This window comes from Lepidochelys kempii, chromosome 11, assembly GCF_965140285.1.
Source record: "Lepidochelys kempii isolate rLepKem1 chromosome 11, rLepKem1.hap1, whole genome shotgun sequence".
Classification (NCBI taxonomy): Eukaryota; Metazoa; Chordata; order Testudines; family Cheloniidae; genus Lepidochelys; species Lepidochelys kempii.
The window spans coordinates 36,235,914-36,256,862 of NC_136390.1; the positions used below are offsets into that span (position 1 = coordinate 36,235,914).

General features: G+C 42.7%; 1 protein-coding gene across 1 annotated transcript in view; it reads left to right on the forward strand.

Moving 5' to 3' along the window:
• Positions 1 to 4,256: 4,256 nt before the first annotated feature.
• LOC140895598 (sodium channel protein type 2 subunit alpha) overlaps positions 4,257 to 20,949 on the forward strand; it is a 132,307-nt gene continuing 115,614 nt past the window's right edge. The window contains exon 1 of the mRNA XM_078847953.1: positions 4,257 to 4,488. The gene's annotated coding sequence lies outside the window, so the exon portion shown is untranslated. The remainder of the gene's footprint in view (positions 4,489 to 20,949) is intronic.

A 20,949-nucleotide genomic window follows, 5' to 3' on the forward strand; every position in this document is an offset into this window, starting at 1 on the left:
ATTAGCCTTCAGGGGAAATGGAATCATTGAAATAGCTTTCCTGAGGTTCCTAGTGATTTGGAGACCCTTCCTTGGCCTTTTCATGTTAATGCAAGGGAAACAGCTGTGTTTGGTATGATGAAATTTCCATGTGAACACCTTATTTTCCTTATGCGCTGTGAAAACTGATTATGGTGAACATCCTGTAGGTGTGACAAATCCAGTTGGAGCCAGTGGTAATAATGCACAGTCCTTGGAGGCTCCAGAGCTCCTGTAGTCTTTGTCCATTATCATTCAGTTTAACCAGTCCATGATGGTCAATGCATAGCAGCCTCATCTCATAGTCTGAGCCATCTCTAGCATTGAAATATCTCCACCGAGTTGCTTAACTGGTGGTAGTTCACTGATGATGCTGTGGAGCTGCTGACAGAACAGTCCTTTTCTCCAGAGATGGTGGAAAATGTTTAGGAATATGTACTTATGCTAGTAAAGCCACCTATACTAGATATTCATAGTGACATGTTACATTCTGATGCTGTACTTGGACATGTGACCATGGGTACTAATGAGTTTTTTTGACTGCAAAATGTTTGCAGCAGTCTTGTTGCTTGTTCTGTGCCAGAAAAAAGGTGTATACTGCATCTCATGTAGAGTACCTATGTCAGCTAGTCTGGTTTCAAAGAGTGGCTATGTTGATGTCAATGATGTCAGGCTTTCCAGGGTCACTGACCTCTAGATCACTTGATATACTAGTGCACATTGTTCTCACATTCCAAAAGGATGTCTGAAGAGGGAAACCATTGTTTCTGAACCTTCAGGGTGTATGCCTAGGCAGAAAAAAAAATAAGGAGGCAGAGGTTCACCTTAGGATCATAGCCCCCTCTTGGCCATACTGACTCGGCCCAAAGACTTGGAGACATTTGGAAGCCAGCACAGCTGCAGGAGATGCAGACTGGCTGAACTGAATTGCAATGCCAACCACCTGCCATTTTCTTTGCAGTGGATTTGGCTCAGGGTTTTCTTCTATAGTTTTTGTTCAGCTAAAAATTAGTTGCAAGGGTTATGAACTTGACCCTTCATATGTTCATTTTCAGACTGAATATTTACAAGAATCAAGGCTTGTGTAATAAAGCAGAATCTGCTCTCTTATAGCTCCATCTTCAACACCCAACTGAAGATTAATATTGAACAGTAATTAATGGAAATGAAAGGTGTGGTATTTTTCTAGAAAAAATTGTATTGTTGCCTCTTTCTGACACTCTTATACAAGCTAAAACAAACTTTTTCATCTAAAAATCAGAGACAAAATATAAAGGCATGATAAAGTTGGTTAGGAAATATCCATATTATATGTGTAGCCTACTTGTGTAATTTTGCTTTTCTCTCAAACTACAAATAATAATGATTTATTATAGCAAGGGATGTCTTGCAACACAATTACCCTAAAATTTATAAGCATGTAGGGAGTTACAAAAATTAGGAATCTGCTACAATATTTGGAGTAACAATGTACATTGCCCTCATGTGAGGGAAGGCTTGGTCTTCGTGACAGATCATGTCCTTGATTCTTCCAAGCACACCACAATGGCCAATACCAGAATAACATGAAGGCATATGGAGGAAAACAATGGGCCTGATTCTCCACTACCTTCACCTCATATTGTCATTTAGTCTTGTATACAGTGAGTGCAACTAGTATATAAAACTGCAGTGTGTCTCCTCAGCAACATGGACTACCACAAGCACATCAACCTGACCACCTCTTGTTACACCGCCTTCCCAGAGACTACTTCAATGTGCTCAATGGCCTGGGTACATCATATCTAATGGATCACCAACATGTTGGGATGAGGTTTGTGGTCAACAATTCCACTCCACAGGCACAAAAGAAATTTCTACCAGGAGTGCAGGAGACAGAGCTTTCTCAGAGGTCAGGATGGGACTGTGCAGACCTCACCATCTTCTGCTCCTAGTGCAAGGTGAATGTCTTCAACCTTGATGTCTCGAACATAAACACATTTCAAATTAAAATAAAGTTAAAACCTATTTAATAAAACACTACACTACACACCCAATTCTCCCTTTGGGGAAAGGATGAGACAAAGAATGATCCACGTGTGACACAGGTTAGTCACACTGATGCAGTATTGGAAAGCACACAGATACTACAGTCCTGAAGACAATACAAGAACCTATATAGAAAATGAAAGTGCAAATCACTAACAATTCTGAATGGTAGCATTTTATATTTTGCACAGGTATAAATGACTACATAACCAAGACTGTGGAGAAATAGGTCCTACATCAAATTAAAAGAGAACATTGACAGTCGACATTTGATCCCTCCATACTGAGAAAGGAAACAGTTAAAACAATAAATAAATAAAATAAAACAAAACATCAAGACAAAGCCAATGAAGCATAAATGCTAGATTTCTCAGTTGCAGTGGCTAAGGGTTAGTAGTGGTAATCTTTCATGGTAGAGTCCATATAGAGAGTTAAAATTATTTCTTTCTCCTCCCTACTTCATGACTGGCAGCCCAGAAGTTGGCTGCTTTTCCTGTTCTCAAAAAGAATCTCTCTCTGTTTCTGGAAGAAACAGTCTTGTGTCCATCTTTTTGCAAACATTAAAACTAGTTTCCATAATCAGTTTTTCCATGGAGCAATACACTGTTTTCTATGACACCAGGAAATATTTTAAACTTTCATCCTGCACTTGTAGTCCAGATATTTATCTTAGAGTCTACACTGGAGTGTGGCCACTTTATACTATGCTGCCAGAGCAATCCACACTATACATGTAACCAGCTGTGGGTGAATCACCCTCCTATTGTGGTTCCTCCAGTAGCACAGTGATTCTATTACACACCACCTGTTGCTGACATAAAGACCATAATAAGAGTAAAACAGAATGTGGCTGGGGCTGCCATATCTGTCTCTTAAGGCCACTGGCAGTCAGCATAATTTAAGGTCAGAAGGGACCATCATGATCATTTAGTCCTACCTCCTGCATATTGCAGGCCAAAGAACCTGGCCGTCCGCAGGCATGGCTGCCCACAGCTCCCAGGGTCTCTGCCAGTCTGACCAATGGGAAAATTCCTTCCTGACCCCAAATAGGGCGATCAGATAGACCCTGAGCATGTGGGCAAGATCCACCAGCCAGATACCGGGGAAAGAGTATTCTGTGGTAGCTCAGAGCCCTCTCCATCTAGTGTCCCATCACCAGCCATTGGGGATATTTGCTGCTATGTGCCATTGGAGGCAGTCTCATCATACCATCCTCTCCACAAACTTATCAAGCTCAGTCTTGAAGCCAGTTAGGTTTTTTGGCCCTCCCCCGCCCCCCCCACACTTCCCCTTGGAAGGCTGTTCCAGAACTTCACTCCTCTGATGGTTAGAAACCTTTGTCTAATTTCAAGAGTAAACTTCTTGATGGCAAGTTTATCTCCATATGTTCTTCTGTCCACACTGGTGCCTAATTTAAATAACTCCTCTCCCTCCCTGGTATTTATCCCTCTAAAGGATTAATTTATAATGGAGACCAAAATTATATACAGGCTGGCCAGAATTAGGGAAACACAAGTGAGTTTTACACTTCTTTAATTCCTTCCTTCTGTGTGATATGCTCATTGCCCCAAACCCAAGCATCTAGCCCTTTACATAAGAAACCATATTCTGCAAATCATTAATTTTTGAATTATAGAAATGTATTTTAGGTCATACAGAACCAAACCAAGGCTGAAGAGGGCCAAAAACCAGGCTTTAATATTAAGTAATTTTTAGGAGGAGGTTGACATGGGGATGATGATTTTATACGTAAAGAGGCCACATGTTGGTATACAACAACTCAAGGCACTATTACATCTTCCCTTTTTCTTGCTATGCATAATATATGGATCCAACAAAAGCAAAAACCGTGTCAAACAAGTTTATTAATATAAAATCAGAAAACTATAAGTGTCTGTGCAGCAATTTTATGCCCCACCTCACTCTTTCTAAATATTTAGTGGTCAGATTCATTAGTTCATATTTTCTTCCTTTAGATCAATGTGGTTGTAGGCTAAGTAGTGATTATACCAGATTTTGTAAAATAACTTGCAGTTCTGACCGTAAGGGTGTTTAAAAAAGCTAGATGATCTAATTCTCTCTGCCAGTAGGTGGAGCTGTCATGTAATATGCTGTCTTTTTTCTTTTTCTTTTTTTTTTAAACATTCTTTTTTTTTTCTCTCCACCCCCATCAGTACACCCCCCTCCCCCATCGGTTTGCTGATAGATGTTTGGGACCATAGAGAATCTCATAACAGGAAGCTAGGGCAGAGGAGACAGAATACTGCAGAGGTTTCTTTGTAGGGTTTTTTTCTTTCTTTCTTTCAGTGAGGGGCTAATATAAATATAAGAGTTACAAGCTTCTTTGCTGAGGGACCTGAACAACTGCAACAGAAGGAGCGTGATCATCTACAAGTGTATGGATATATCTTATGCTATGATTTGTAATTATCTTTTTATCAGGTAAGATAATAGAATATTTCATTAAAGGTATCATGCAATATATCTCAGCCCATTTATGCCAATGTTCTTCTCTGATGCTGCCACACCTAGTCTGCAATTAATATTAGATGCAACAAGAGGAACAGAGAATACAAAGCCATCTTTTCAGCTGGATAACATTTTCATACTGTTTTTATGCTAAAATCACATCTGGGTCTAATAACAAATTATTTTGGTATCCTTTGGGTTTCACTGGCCTTATATTCTTTAGAATCCAGGTATATTTTGTTTAGAATCAATTCTTATTTTTTGTATTTGCATCACAGTGGTAGTATTTTGTTGTTGCTGCTGCTGTTGTCATCTATAAGTGTTATATTTCTCCACCGAATGTTATATTGATGCTTTATGCAAAATGCAAATTGGAGTGAAATGTTAAAGCATATTAACAAGACTATGAGATTGCCGAGCTTTATGTTGCAGAGGTGTGCTGCTTCTCTATACCATCTTCAGACAGAGGCTTTGCTTTATATCCTAAATTCCTTCTCTTAAAAGGTATTGGAGATTTGTTGGGTTTTTATCCCCCTAAAATAAATAAATAAATAAATAAACTATCCTTTCCCATATTGAAGACAGAATGGAAAATACTTATAATTAAATACAATTTTACACCATTGCAGACTTCACATAAGACATGTAATGTGAATTGTTTTATATTCAATGGCTACATTTTTATTTTAAAAATTCCATTCTGTATCGTTTGAGGCACAAACATGATTTTTTTCCCTTTATTTTTAATCACATATCACGGACTGTGAGATTCAGCAGAATGACTCAGGGGGTGGAGAGCTCATGCAGCTCCATGACTTGTCTCTTCAATTCTTGTTTTTTATTTTTCCTTACCTTTTCCTGACTACAAAAAGATTTCTTTAGCCAGGGAAAGCACTGGAGAAAAGCACTGGCTTACACAGCCAGAGATCAGAAGAAGGGCTTGGAAGCGTAAGTGTGAGAAATGAGAGGGTCTGATTAATTTAAAAATACCTTGCTTCCTTTCATAGGGAGGGAAATAGAAAAGCCATTATTCAAGCTTTCCTGTGCCTGTATAGAGGTAGATTTTGTCCGCAATTATCAAAGCAGGAAGAATTTACCAATAGGGATTTGTGGGCTAGAAGCAACCTTGGCCTACCAAGATTCTCCGACATATATGAAATGTAAAGTGGTTTCACACATGCCCTTCCTCTCAGTGCATGTTGATTTACTGCTTGTGTTTTCCTGAGCACAGCTGGCGCGTGTGTGTGTGTGTGTGTTTGTGTATTGATGGGCTACTGTAGTGGATAGAGGGAAATTACTACTGTCTTCATGAGGTGGTAAGGGTTCCTCCCTTCTTGGCCAGGAATTGGGGAGTAGGTGAAAGCATTGTACCTAGCTGAGCTGCGATTTCCTTCAGTGATGAATGTATTATAATAAAATAGATTTGGTTTCTATTAAGGATGGTGGCCCCTTGTGCCTACAGGCCCTAATTAAGGTACTTAAGCATGTGCCTAACTTTAAGCATGTGAATAATTCTGAATCAATGGGATTACTCACATGCTTAAACTTAGGCACATGCTTAAGTATCTTGCTAAATTGGAGCCACAGTATTTTTTGAACTCAGTGTTATTAAATGGAATTTACCTAGCAGGACAGATGGATCTGTGGCTACCTGAGGTTTGATCTTTCAATGAAAATTCCGGTTGTGAACCTTCAGGGCAAATCCTGGCTCCAAAGCCGTTCACATTCTGAGAAGCTGGCTGTGCACATTAGACATCCATGAAGGTCGTGAGAAATGAAATCATAGCCATAGAGGATCAAAGCAGTAGTCTAGCATCCTCTCTGCCAGTGGCGAGTACCAAGTGTTTCAGAAGAAGGTTCAAGGTGTAGTGCACAGTTATGAAATGAGATGACCATAGGGGAAGTTTTCTCCCAACCCCCACCAGATAGTGGTTGACTTCTGCTGAGAAGCGTGAGGACTTATATCCCTTACAAAGTATTCCTAGCAAATGTAGTTCTGGACGTTCTCATTAGTCACAGAAATGTCTAGTTCTCCCCATCACAGAAAAACTAATCTGCAGCTGCTGCTGCAGCCTCAGAACTGCAGGACTGTCTGTGGCACCTGCCCCTTCACTAGAGGTTTTGACCAGTGGACCTGCATTAGGGACAGATCCACAGATCACAAGTCTTCCCTGCCCCTGCCCAACCCCTAAAACCTCTGCCTAGTGATATTGAGAGCACTCCCTTATTAAAAAAGAAAACTACAGTGTCTGCATGAATGATCCAAAATGCTACAGTATGGAAGGGTATGGACTGCTACCATGGAATACCATACTCACTTCATATAAAGGTTGCAATCACTAGATACTACAGCAATAACAGCCATAGGAAAGTCCATGCTGAAACACAATTCTGTATTAAGTACAGGTATTGGAGTGTATTCAGTAAATAAGGCCTGAAGCCGCACATTAAATGAGGCGGATTTAAAAAAAAGTATTGAATAACAACCTTCCCCTCTACCCTATTCCTGTCTACCTCTGCTTCTGTTGTCTCCCAGCCTGCATCTGTTCCCTTTTGCCTATTTCCTTCACAGCCTGTCATTGTCCCCTGATTCTTTTGAATCGGGCAGCTTCCTCCTTGTCCTCTGTGCTGTCTAGGTGTCAGCATTCACAATGCAGGAGAGACAATATTTCTGCTTTCAGTTCTATGCTTGTCATAAATATAAAGGGAAGGGTAAACCCCTTTGAAATCCCTCCTGGCCAGGGGAAAGCTCCTCTCACCTGTAAAGGGTTAAGAAGCTAAAGGTAACCTCGCTGGCACCTGACCAAAATGACCAATGAGGAGACAAGATACTTTCAAAAGCTGGGAGGAGGGAGAGAAACAAAGGGTCTGTGTCTGTCTGTAGTCGTCTTGGCCGGGGACAGAACAGGAATGGAGTCTTAGAACTTTTAGTAAGTAATCTAGCTAGGTATGTGTTAGATTATGATTTCTTTAAATGGCTGAGAAAAGAATTGTGCTGAATAGAATAACTATTTCTGTCTGTGTATCTTTTTTGTAACTTAAGGTTTTGCCTAGAGGGGTTCTCTATGTTTTTGAATCTAATTACCCTGTAAGATATATACCATCCTGATTTTACAGGGGGGATTTCTTTATTTCTATTTACTTCTATTTTTTATTAAAAGTCTTCTTGTAAAACACTGAATGCTTTTCATTGTTCTCAGATCCAAGGGTTTGGGTTTGTGGTCACCTATGCAAATTGGTGAGGCTTTTTATCCAACATTTCCCAGGAAAGGGGGGGTGCAAGTGTTGGGAGGATTGTTCATTATTCTTAAGATCCAAGGGTCTGGGTCTGTAGTCACCTAGACAAATTGGTGAGGCTTTTTACCAAACCTTGTCCAGGAAGTGGGTTGCAAGGTTTTGGGAAGTATTTTGGGGGGAAGGACGCGTCCAAACAGCTCTTCCCCAGTAACCAGTATTAGTTTGGTGGTGGTAGCGGCCTGTCCAAGGTGTAATATTTTGTACCTTGGGGAAGTTTTGACCTAAGCTGGTAAAGATAAGCTTAGGAGGTTTTTCATGCAGGTCCCCACATCTGTACCCTAGAGTTCAGAGTGGGGGAGGAACCTTGACATGGTGGCACAGTGGTGGGATTAACCTGAAATCATTTTGAGATCCAGTTGAGATTTTTTGAACTAGAAATACAGATTTTAAAAAGGAATTTTTAGGAAGTCCAGAAGGCAGCTTTGAAACTGAAAGCAGCTTGGTTTCTCTCTGCTTTGTGGCCAAGCAGAGACAAAAGGGGATTATCTTGTGAATTGCAGGTTTTCTTTGCCTGGAGGCAGGGTACTTAACTCCTGCAGGGAAATTCACAGTCTTCCAACCCAGAGGTTTTTTTTTTTTTTTCTTTTCTTCCTAAAAGTAAATAGGGGGTGTGTGCTCTACCCATTTGCCTGGAGACAAAAGTGGCAGGGTTTTTTTTAGGATTTTGATTTTTTTTTTTGTTTTACAAGGAGCACAGGTTTGAAAAGAATTTTTTTTTCTTCTTTGGGCTGGGTAAGCAGGTTTCCAAGTAGTTGGAGGTTTTTTGCTTTAATTTGGGCCCAGAGCAGAGACAAGGGAATTGTCTTTTTCTGTAGGCTGACAATCACTATCAGAGAATAGGTATTCTATTCCAGCACAGCAAAATTTTACAGCCAAGTTTTGTTTGTTTATTTCTAAACCTCGGGTGTAAAGTTAGTTAAAAACAGAGAGGTTAGAATGGCCAAATCCTCGGCTCGACTACAGCTGGAATTAGCCAAATTTCAGGCTGAGGAAAAACAAAGGGAACATGAAAGACAGATAGAACTCATGCGGCTGAAGGAGGAGGAGAAGGAAAAAGAGAGGAAGCATGTGGAGGAGATGGAGAGGATAAAGGCCCAGCAGAATATACCAACAAACCCTAGCAATCCTTCTCCAGGTACCACTTCCCATCCCAGAAAGTTCCCCACCTACAAGGCAGGTGATGATACTGAGGCCTTCTTAGAAAACTTCGAAAGGGCCTGCCTTGGGTACAACATCTCTACTGACCAATACATGGTAGAGCTGAGGCCGCAGCTCAGTGGACCCTTAGCTGAGGTGGCAGCTGAAATGCCTAAAGAACACATGAACAAGTATGAACTGTTTAAATCCAAGGCGAGAGTCAGAATGGGGATAACACCCGAGCAGTCTCGTCGGAGGTTCAGAGCCCTAAGGTGGAAACCAGACATGTCATTTACCCGACATGCCTACCACATTGTAAAACATTGGGATGCCTGGATATCAGGAGCAAGTGTTGAATCTCCAGTAAATTTGCCCTTCCTAATGCAAATGGAACAATTCTTAGAGGGTGTTCCTGAGGAAATAGAAAGATACATCCTAGATGGGAAACCCAAAACTGTAATTGAGGCAGGAGAGATTGGAGCCAGATGGGTGGAGGTGGCAGAGAAGAAGAAAACTGGTCGCAGTTGGAGCGGAGACCAGAAGGGACCACCCCAGACCACACCCTATTACCGGGGGCCGCCCAAAGCCCCACCTACCTCCCAAAGAACCCTCCAGACCCCTTATCGTCCCACCACCCCGTTCTCCAGCAACCCTCCTCGCCCCAGTGACCCGTCAGCTGGACGATGTTTTAAGTGTAACGAGCTGGGGCATGTAAAGGCCAACTGCCCCAAGAACCCCAACAGATTACAGTTCATTGCACCGGAATCACACCAGAGGTCCACAGGCCCAGATACCTCCCAGATACCCTTGGAGCGGAGGGAAACTGTGAGTGTGGGTGGGAAGAAGGTCACCGCGTGGAGGGACACCGGAGCACAAGTGTCAGCTATCCATGCTTCCTTAGTGGACCCCAATTTAATCAACCCAGAGATCCAAGTGACGATTCAACCCTTCAAGTCCAACTCTTTCAATTTGCCTACAGCCAAGTTGCCTGTCCAGTACAAGGGCTGGTCAGGAATGTGGACTTTTGCAGTCTATGATGATTATCCCATCCCCATGCTGTTGGGGGAAGACTTGGCCAATCATGTGAAGCAGGCCAAGAGGGTGGGAATGGTCACCCGCAACCAGGCTAAACAAGCCGTGAGGCCTAGCTCTGTTCCGGAAACTTCTATCAGGACCCAGTCAGAGGTGATGGACCTGGACCCCAGGCCAATGTCTGCAACAGCAGTAGTGGATCCAGTCCCAGAGACCCAGACGGAACCAGTCCCAGAACCGGAACCAGCCAAACAACCAACACCAGACCCCGTGTCAGCACTGAATCCAGTACTTGCAACCTCAACACCAGAGGGCCCCACCGAACCTGAACTGGCAGCAGCCGATAACCCTACACAAGAGGCTCAGCCGGAGCCTGAATCCCAACATAGTGCACCAGCGGAGAGCGGTTCACAGTCAACAGAAACAGCTCCATCCCCTATATCGCTTCCAGAGGGACCAAGCCTAGGTCCACAATCCCATGAGGAACTGATGTCTCCAGCATCAAGGGAACAGTTCCAGACCGAACAGGAAGCAGATGAAAGCCTCCAGAGAGCTTGGACGGCGGCACGGAGCAACCCACCGCCTCTCAGCTCTTCTAATCGATCCAGGTTTGTTGTAGAAAGAGGACTTTTATACAAAGAAACTCTTTCTGGGGGACACCAGGAAGACTGGCATCCTCAGAGACAGTTGGTAGTTCCAACTAAATACCGGGCCAAGCTCTTGAGCTTAGCCCATGATCACCCTAGTGGCCATGCTGGGGTGAACAGGACCAAAGACCGTTTGGGGGGGTCATTCCACTGGGAGGGAATGGGCAAGGATGTTTCTACCTATGTCCAGTCTTGTGAGGTGTGCCAAAGAGTGGGAAAACCCCAAGACCAGGTCAAAGCTCCTCTCCAGCCACTCCCCATCATTGAAGTTCCATTTCAGCGAGTAGCTGTGGATATTCTGGGTCCTTTTCCGAAAAAGACACCCAGAGGAAAGCAGTACATACTGACTTTCATGGATTTTGCCACCCGATGGCCGGAAGCAGTAGCTCTAAGCAACACCAGGGCTAAAAGTGTGTGCCAGGCACTAGCAGACATTTTTGCCAGGGTAGGTTGGCCCTCCGACATCCTCACAGATGCAGGGACTAATTTCCTGGCAGGAACTATGAAAAACCTTTGGGAAGCTCATGGGGTAAATCACTTGGTTGCCACTCCTTACCATCATCAAACAAATGGCATGGTGGAGAAGTTTAATGGAACTTTGGGGGCCATGATACGTAAATTCGTAAATGAGCACTCCAATGATTGGGACCTAGTATTGCAGCAGTTGCTCTTTGCCTACAGAGCTGTACCACATCCCAGTTTAGGGTTTTCCCCATTTGAACTTGTATATGGCCGTGAGGTTAAGGGGCCATTGCAGTTGGTGAAGCAGCAATGGGAGGGATTTACACCTTCTCCAGGAACTAACATTCTGGACTTTGTAACCAACCTACAAAACACCCTCCGAACCTCTTTAGCCCTTGCTAGAGAAAACTTACAGGATGCTCAAAAAGAGCAAAAAGCCTGGTATGATAAACATGCCAGAGAGCGTTCCTTCAAAGTAGGAGACCAGGTCATGGTCTTAAAGGCGCTCCAGGCCCATAAAATGGAAGCATCGTGGGAAGGGCCATTCGTGGTCCAGGAGCGCCTGGGAGCTGTTAATTATCTCATAGCATTCCCCACCTCCAACCGAAAGCCTAAGGTGTATCATATTAATTCTCTAAAGCCCTTTTATTCCAGAGAATTAAAGGTTTGTCAGTTTACAGCCCAGGGAGGAGACGACGCTGAGTGGCCTGAAGGTGTCTATTACGAAGGGAAATGTGCTGGTGGTGTGGAAGAGGTGAACCTCTCCATGACCCTTGGGCGTATGCAGCGACAGCAGATCCAGGAGCTGTGCACTAGCTACGCGCCAACGTTCTCAGCCACCCCAGGACTGACTGAACGGGCATACCACTCCATTGACACAGGTAATGCTCACCCAATTAGGGTCCACCCTTACCGGGTGTCTCCTCAAGCTAAAACTGCTATAGAACGGGAGATCCAGGATAGGTTACAGATGGGTGTAATCCGCCCCTCTGAAAGTGCATGGGCATCTCCAGTGGTTCTAGTTCCCAAACCAGATGGGGAAATATGTTTTTGCGTGGACTACCGTAAGCTAAATGCTGTAACTCGCCCAGACAACTATCCAATGCCACGCACTGATGAACTATTAGAGAAACTGGGACGGGCCCAGTTCATCTCTACCTTGGACTTAACCAAGGGTACTGGCAGGTACCGCTAGATGAATCTGCCAAGGAAAGGTCAGCCTTCATCACACATCTCGGGCTGTATGAATTTAATGTACTCCCCTTCTGGCTGCGAAATGCACCCGCCACTTTCCAAAGACTTGTAGATGGTCTCCTAGCGGGATTAGGAGAATATGCAGTCGCCTACCTTGACGATGTGGCCATATTTTCGGATTCCTGGGCAGACCACCTGGAACATCTACAAAAAGTCCTTGAGCGCATAAGGGAGGCAGGACTAACTGTTAAGGCTAAGAAGTGTCAAATAGGCCTAAACAGAGTGACTTACCTTGGACACCAGGTGGGTCAAGGAACTATCAGCCCCCTACAGGCCAAAGTGGATGCTATCCAAAAGTGGCCTGTCCCAAAGTCAAAGAAACAGGTTCAATCCTTCTTAGGCTTGGCCGGTTATTACAGACGATTTGTACCGCACTACAGCCAAATCGCTGCCCCATTGACAGACCTAACCAAAAAGAAACAGCCAAATGCTGTTCAGTGGACCGGAAAGTGTCAGAAGGCCTTTAACAAGCTTAAAGCGACACTCATGTCTGACCCTGTACTAAGGGCCCCAGACTTTGACAAACCGTTCCTAGTAACCACAGATGCATCCGAGCGTGGTGTGGGAGCAGTTTTAATGCAGAAAGGACCTGATCAAGAATTCCACCCTGTAGTGTTTCTCAGCAAAAAACTGTCTGAGAGGGAAAGCAACTGGTCAGTCACTGAAAAAGAATGTTATGCCATTGTCTACGCTCTGGAAAAGCTACGCCCATATGTTTGGGGACGGCGTTTCCACCTGCAAACCGACCATGCTGCACTAAAGTGGCTTCACACCGTCAAAGAAACTAACAGAAAACTTCTTCGGTGGAGTTTAGCTCTCCAAGATTTTGATTTCGACATCCAACACATCTCAGGAGCTTCTAACAAAGTGGCTGATGCACTCTCCCGTGAAAGTTTCCCAGAATCAACTGGTTAAAATCGTCCTTGAGATGTGGAAAATATTGTTAGTCTTTATGTACTTGGTAGTATATTTAGAGATGCATGTGTCTTATTAACTCTGCTTTCCTAGAGCTCCAGGAAGAAATCCCAGCCAGTGTTTCACCCTAGCTGAGATTTGGGGGGCGTGTCATAAATATAAAGGGAAGGGTAAACCCCTTTGAAATCCCTCCTGGCCAGGGGAAAGCTCCTCTCACCTGTAAAGGGTTAAGAAGCTAAAGGTAACCTCGCTGGCACCTGACCAAAATGACCAATGAGGAGACAAGATACTTTCAAAAGCTGGGAGGAGGGAGAGAAACAAAGGGTCTGTGTCTGTCTGTAGTCGTCTTGGCCGGGGACAGAACAGGAATGGAGTCTTAGAACTTTTAGTAAGTAATCTAGCTAGGTATGTGTTAGATTATGATTTCTTTAAATGGCTGAGAAAAGAATTGTGCTGAATAGAATAACTATTTCTGTCTGTGTATCTTTTTTGTAACTTAAGGTTTTGCCTAGAGGGGTTCTCTATGTTTTTGAATCTAATTACCCTGTAAGATATATACCATCCTGATTTTACAGGGGGGATTTCTTTATTTCTATTTACTTCTATTTTTTATTAAAAGTCTTCTTGTAAAACACTGAATGCTTTTCATTGTTCTCAGATCCAAGGGTTTGGGTTTGTGGTCACCTATGCAAATTGGTGAGGCTTTTTATCCAACATTTCCCAGGAAAGGGGGGGTGCAAGTGTTGGGAGGATTGTTCATTATTCTTAAGATCCAAGGGTCTGGGTCTGTAGTCACCTAGACAAATTGGTGAGGCTTTTTACCAAACCTTGTCCAGGAAGTGGGGTGCAAGGTTTTGGGAAGTATTTTGGGGGGAAGGACGCGTCCAAACAGCTCTTCCCCAGTAACCAGTATTAGTTTGGTGGTGGTAGCGGCCTGTCCAAGGTGTAATATTTTGTACCTTGGGGAAGTTTTGACCTAAGCTGGTAAAGATAAGCTTAGGAGGTTTTTCATGCAGGTCCCCACATCTGTACCCTAGAGTTCAGAGTGGGGGAGGAACCTTGACAATGCTAAGTGTCACATCTATCCCTGGCAGCCAGGAAGAGCAATTGGGATGAAAGTGCTGCTCAGCCCTGATGGAATAGGCTGGAACATATTCACTGCAGATGAAATCTTTGGAAATATTTCCTGAAAGTCTCTATCAAGCCTCTACTGAGCATGTGTAAAAAATGTTGTAGAGGCTTATGACCTGGCCAAACTCAAGTGGATTTTCACAGGGACAGCAAAACGCACTTCTCTGACCCCAGAACACCCCCTGCAAAATATCATGTTGCTGCTCCAAAGTATAGAGGCACTAGAGCTTCTCAGTGAACTCATTTTAAGAATTATTTTAACACTGCAGCATTGCCAACTCCAAGCATTCAAAAATCATTACTCAGGCCTCAAATCATTGGCTTAAAAATCATTATGCTTTTTGAAATATTAATTCATTTGGGGTTCGTAGGTTATACTTGGATGATGTTCACAAGCTTTTCTTCACAGCCATGAAGACTAGAAATTTACTTTTTCAAAAAATGTGAAAGCTGAAATTGTCATGTAATTATGTGATTCCAGGAGCTGAAGTTGAAAGAAAGAACAATAAATACCACTGTAGACGCCTGACAAAATCATGAGAGTTGGCAATATTGCATTGCCCCCTCAAAAATATTTTTCTCTAACATTATTTTCAGAAATGGTGAACCATTTTTAATGAAAATTTCCAAAGTATTTCAGCCTGAAGCAGGTACCAAGCATGAAAAATTTAACCTCCAACAGTTAAAATTTGGCAAAGTTATATGGAATTAAAAACAGAGTCTTATAATGAAACATGTTAGGCAGCCTTAATTATAGGTATTTGTCAGCTCCACCCACTTACCACAAATTTAAAAATGAAATTTTGAAAAGAGATTTCAGAAATGCCTGTCACAGTTTAAGTATCTCCATTCAGTTAATCTATCCTTTATGAAACTTTGGTAGGTTTTTCTATAATGTCTATCACCCTTGTTTCTGAGTTCTTAATGGAGAGTCCTAGTGAAAACAGACAGTTGACTGATTTTATCAGCACATGCAAAGTACAAATGAGAGGACTGACTTTCCCCAGAAAGTACTGGAAATCAAAGTTTCTAAGTTGTTTTAAGTATGTGTATATGTGTGTATATATATGGAATTGACTTTAGCAACAGGTTAGAAACATTTAGATTTTCTGTACATTCTAATCAGAAGGCTGATTCTGCCACTCCTGTTGCAGATCATCACGCTGTCATGGTGACATCTTCAAAGCCGATTGATCTTTAAACTTTCTTATATTTAAGACAAACAATGTTTTAGTGATTTTATCTTGGTTGTGATAGGAAGGATAAACTGAAATTCAAATTATATTGCAGGTGTTAGTTAGTTATTTGGTTAATGATAGCTAAGGTTAAGATTCTGCCCTACATTCTGGTGGTGTATTGAAGGGCAGTATGGAGGAGCCTGAAGCTAGAGACCTCAGGAAGAATTCTCCAGTGAGCTCCTGAGATGCACACTGGAGAGGTAACTCTGTAATCCTTGGAGTGGGTACAGTATACTCCATGTTACATTGACATGTGCTGGTGATCTCCATGTTTAAGATAGCAGACTGGAGACCTAACTGTGCCTCCAGCCAGATAACAATATCCCCTCAAGCCAACGAGCACTGGCCAATACTGAAGCTGCACTCCACTTCTGGGACTTAATCTTGTGAAATGCTGAGTATCTTGCAGGACTGAGCCTTCAGTGTGAGGCAGAGATATCTGTGCTGTCTGTGTGTACGCACGTACTGTATATAAGAGGATCCCTATACCATTTCTTTTGGCCCCCCTCAGTCCAATTCCACAATGGTGAGCAGGATTTGACGCTTAGTGACGAATACAAATGCCTCATTCTGAAACTAAGGGTCTGACACAAACTGTCAAAAGCAAATAAAATCTGCCCTAAACTCACCTCTTTGTACTTGGTAAGATCACAGACCAAAAGGTATTCTGATTGCAAGTACCTACACACAATGGGGTAAAGTAAGGACAGAGTGGCTATATTTTTGCTTTTTTAACCCCAGAGAGGCAATGACCAGTGTTCTCTGTTCTTATCTGTTTTTTAGAGTTTAATTGTTTGTGATACTCTTTTCGAAGTCTGAAATTAAAATCTTATTTCCTAGCCATTTTGTATGTGCCCCTACAATGGAAATATTATGCTCCCATAAACTCAAGCATATCCCTGGGGCAGAGGTGCACATGGGTCCCAAAGAGGCTGGAGCAGCTGTCACAGGGCCTGGAACTGGGCTGGGAGCAGGGGTTGGGATGCATAGGGGCTGGAATGGTCTCAGGAGCAAGTAGGAAACCCCAGGAGCCAGTCTTGAGCAGGCTACCCCGCTCTCAGTATCCCACCGACTCTCAGTACCTCCCTTTGCTCCCTCTCCTACCCACTCCCATTTGCAGGAGCTTCTGCCCACCCCCATTCCCTGGCACTTAACACAGAAGAATTGACTGAGGCCAATTGTGACTGGGCCTCCAGGTCCTACCATAATATAAATAACAATAATACTACAACAACACTGAGAACGTAATCTGAAGACAGTGGGGTGGCACAGGATTAGTTGAGGGCCTACCGTAATTTGAAATGGAAAGTATCCAGCTTTACTGGTAGAGGCCAGGGTGAGTTTGCAGGGGCGGCAGGTAGAAAAAATAATTCTTTATTGTAAACAGAGCAAATTTGATAAGAAAACAGTAATAAATGGAACCTCAAAGTCACTTTTTAATAAAATCACACTTTAACTAGTTAGGAGACTTAGCATTTGTGGATTTTCAGGACATCCACGTACAACAGTTACAGAAAATATCCAACATTTATCCTCCCAGATGAATTTTTTCCAATACAGAATTTTTCAGTGTAACATTTAAAGTGCTCCAAGGGCATACACAACATTTGTGACTGTAATAAGATCTTACTTGTACTTTTCCCAACTGTATATTTTATTAATTAGATGATTTCTGATTACCTGAAGCAAAGCCTTGGTTCTCTAAGCCAAAGTGAAGGCTGGTCAGCAATGATACAGTGACAATCTGTTACTCTACTTCACCAGTAGGCATCAGAAAAAATAATTAAATATGAGAGCTTGCTTGAAGGCATAAAGATGATGATCTCTAATTCTGTGTGGAAGAGTTGGATGCAAATTGAGGCTTATATCTTGCTCCTTGGGTTGGCAGAGGGTGGGAACACACCCAAACTTGGGGGAGGGGCTATTGTGCCTTTCTCAGCGAAGTTCTCTCTTGCAAATTAAAGAGTAGCGGTTCACACATTCTCAAGAGAATCACATCCTGTCCTTTTTGAGAAAGATGGTGGATGTGATGCAGAAACTTGAGGATGCTAGTATGAAAAACATGAGAGAGATGGGGAGGTATTTAGGGCTCTGACAGATACTGAATATTTCACGCAGAAACCATGATAAAAGAGAAAGAAAAGAATGGATAATAAATAGGGTGGGAATCAAAGGAAAAGACAGACAAAATAGGATCAGAATATGGAAAAGGAAATATAAAAGGTGAGAGTAATCCAGTGCAGGGGAGTATGAGAGGGAGGAAGAAGTGTAATAACGTGTAAAAACTGTAAAACATTAGGAAGAACAGAAATTCAGTTGATAAGACAGGAAAGGGTGTTAACAAAATATTAAAAGCTCTATTTGGTTTATAGCTACAATTGAACGTTGTTGGTAGTGCAGGGGTGTGTTGCTCCTGGCATTGGTGCACTGCAGGGCAGCACAGTGCCTCCAGGAGATGTTGTGAAAGAGGGATGATAGGGGAATGTGTTTTCCCTCTTAAAAGGGCCAGTTTTGCTGCTAGTTCGGAGGAGAGTGAGCCATCCCTCCGGGGAGGCTTCTTGCCTCCACTCCCTTGCTTTGCACAGGGTTAGGCACAACTGAGCAAAATGGAACGCCAAAAGAAAGGAAATTCACAGTTAAGATGCAAAGGCCAGATTCTCAGCAAGTATAAATTGACATTACTACATTGAAGTCAACAGATCTAGCCCCAAATCACCAAGTCACAGTGGGTGCAATTGCACTTTAGTTTGGACTAGATTTTGGTAGATGATTCTGAACAGTCAATTTCCTTTAACTTGTGGGTTTAAAGTGATACTTTAATGGTTGACAGACTACCAATTTAATTCCCTTAATTTTTTAATTTTTTTTAGTCCCTGTGAAACTGAACAAAATACTAGCCTGTCCAAAATTAGGGCTGCAATGGTGGAAACATTCCAGCTCCCATGTTTTGTTTGGTGGCCCCCTAAGGGTGCTACTGTAGGTGTGTTAATATCATGCCACTCTTCCACAGTCATTCCTGTTCCATTTTTAAGCTTGAGATGACAAGAATCCTGATCTGTTAGCACTTGGAAAAAGAGTTCTTGTTAATTTCAATAACCTGCGAATTTATATATATTAATATGTTCAAAAGTATTTAAAATGTATAATGTATTAAATCTTAGTTTTAAAATGTAAAAGCAGCTAAGCACACAATCTAAAGCTGACTGGGAATTTATTCACATAGTAGGACTCACAGACCTCAATCAGTCAGCACAGCTATAACTCCTGTTTACAGCAGACTCATGCCCCTTTGGATAACATTTTGCTACCCCTAAGTTCTAGCTAGTTTTCTCCGTGGAATAGTGATAATCACCTTTCTGCCCTCCCTCAGCCACCTATGTCTGCCGTATGCACTTTGTCCCTTAGGATAACTTGAGCTATAAACATGTTTTATGCTGCTCACAATGCTCCCAATTAATCGCTCTCTATTATAAAGTTTTAAGTCATCCCAGAAATGTATAACGCAAGTGGAAGCTGAGCCTGGCCAGCTGTTGCAATTTTTTTAAAATGGCATTTCTATTTAATTGTGGGCCAATTAACTACTCAATTTTCTTTCAGATAAAAAACCCAAACACAATAGGGAGCTGCTTAATGCTTCTTAATGCTGTGCATCTTACTGATCTTTTCATTACCCAGTGAAACAAACATGCTGGTCAAGTCACAAGGGAGCACTGCTGAAACCTGCTTTTCCAAGGGAGCAAAATAGTCTGTTGTGATGCCACAGCTCCAGGTTCTCTCAGTATAGCAGCCTGTCCAACGTAGGGAAACGTGAAATGATCAAACAGCTCTGGCCTACACAGATCACTGGGCTGGCCATTCAGCACCAGGGGCTGTTTCCACGCTGTTTGGCCTAATCTGTTATTTTAGATGAAAAATTAGAAACAATTTAGAAAAAGTAGAGAATTTTGAGCCTGTGTTCTGTTTCACAAAATGACATTGTGAAATGTTCACTTGACAGGCCTGATCACACTAATGTAGAGGTGCTCATGGTTTAGTAGTTTGCCATTGTAAAAAATTATTGCCATAAGAAGCAGTATATCAGGAATTCCTGAGTTCTGATCCTAGCTCTGCCATTGTGGGTCTTTGGGCCAATTATACACCTTCTGTGTGGTTCCATTTCCCGCTCTTTAAAATGCGGGTAATGATACCAAGCAATGAGTTTTGAGAATTAACTGGCTAGTGTTTAATAAAGAGCTTTGGAGACAAAGTGTTATATAAATATTACACACACAAAAACTACATTAAAAGAAAAAGTTAGGAAATGCCAGAATTAAACTTGCCTATGTAACCTCAATCAGGCACCCAGGAAATGAGGAAAACATAATTAATGACCACCTCTGAAAAGTTTGGTTTAAGTTAGTAACCTACAGCACATAGGAATTCTGTGGCAGAAGCAGGAAGAGAATCCAGTTCTCCAGAACAACGTGCATCTGCTTTAATCATGAGAACCTCCTTTCTCTTCCTGCAATCCCCTGCATCATTCCCAGCAAACTTTCTAACTTCTGCAACAAATGAGGTAAGGGTCCTACAGACAATACCTTGATTCATTTCCAGAGCAGATCCGTCCTATACATACATGTGTCTAGTTTCTTAGGTTTTTAAAAAAGCAAACTGAAAGAACAGAAATTCCATTATGTGGCATCATATTGACACCCACATGGGTCATCAGCAGAGTTGGAAGCTTTGGCTTCACTGCACAGACCTCTGACATTTGAGCTATCTGAATAACTGATAACAGTAGTAGGTTATCATCCTCTATGTGGACCAGCACTGAAAGGGGATGAGACACTTTACCAATGGGTTTCAGATATTTGCTGACAGCAGAGGAATGGTGCGAGTCAGAAATCATGGGTTCCATTCCAAGTTCTGGAGGAGAGTGTGCTCTAATAAGTACAGACTCTTCTGCCTGCTCCCAACTAACCTGGCCCCTTCAGCCCCACTCCCTCCAATCTGTGCCCTTTCTCCCAGTCCTAGTCTTCCTCGCTGAAGCCCACTGTCAGTCCCAATCTCCTTACCCAGCCAGTCCCAGTCCGTCCGTCCCCCGCTCCTCATCTGATCTGCTTCTTTTTCTGCTGCAGCTATGTTCCCCATCTCCTGTGTCTCCCAGTCCCAATCTCCTCCCTGCCTTGGCTCTTTATCCCAATTTCTTTGCCCTGTCAGTCCCAGTCTTCCCTTCTGGCTCCTCATCTGATCTCCATCTCCCCGCACCCCTGCACTGCCTCCCATTCCCCCTCCACCCCTTGTTTCCCTTGCTTGCTCACAGTCTCCTTGCCTGGTCAGTC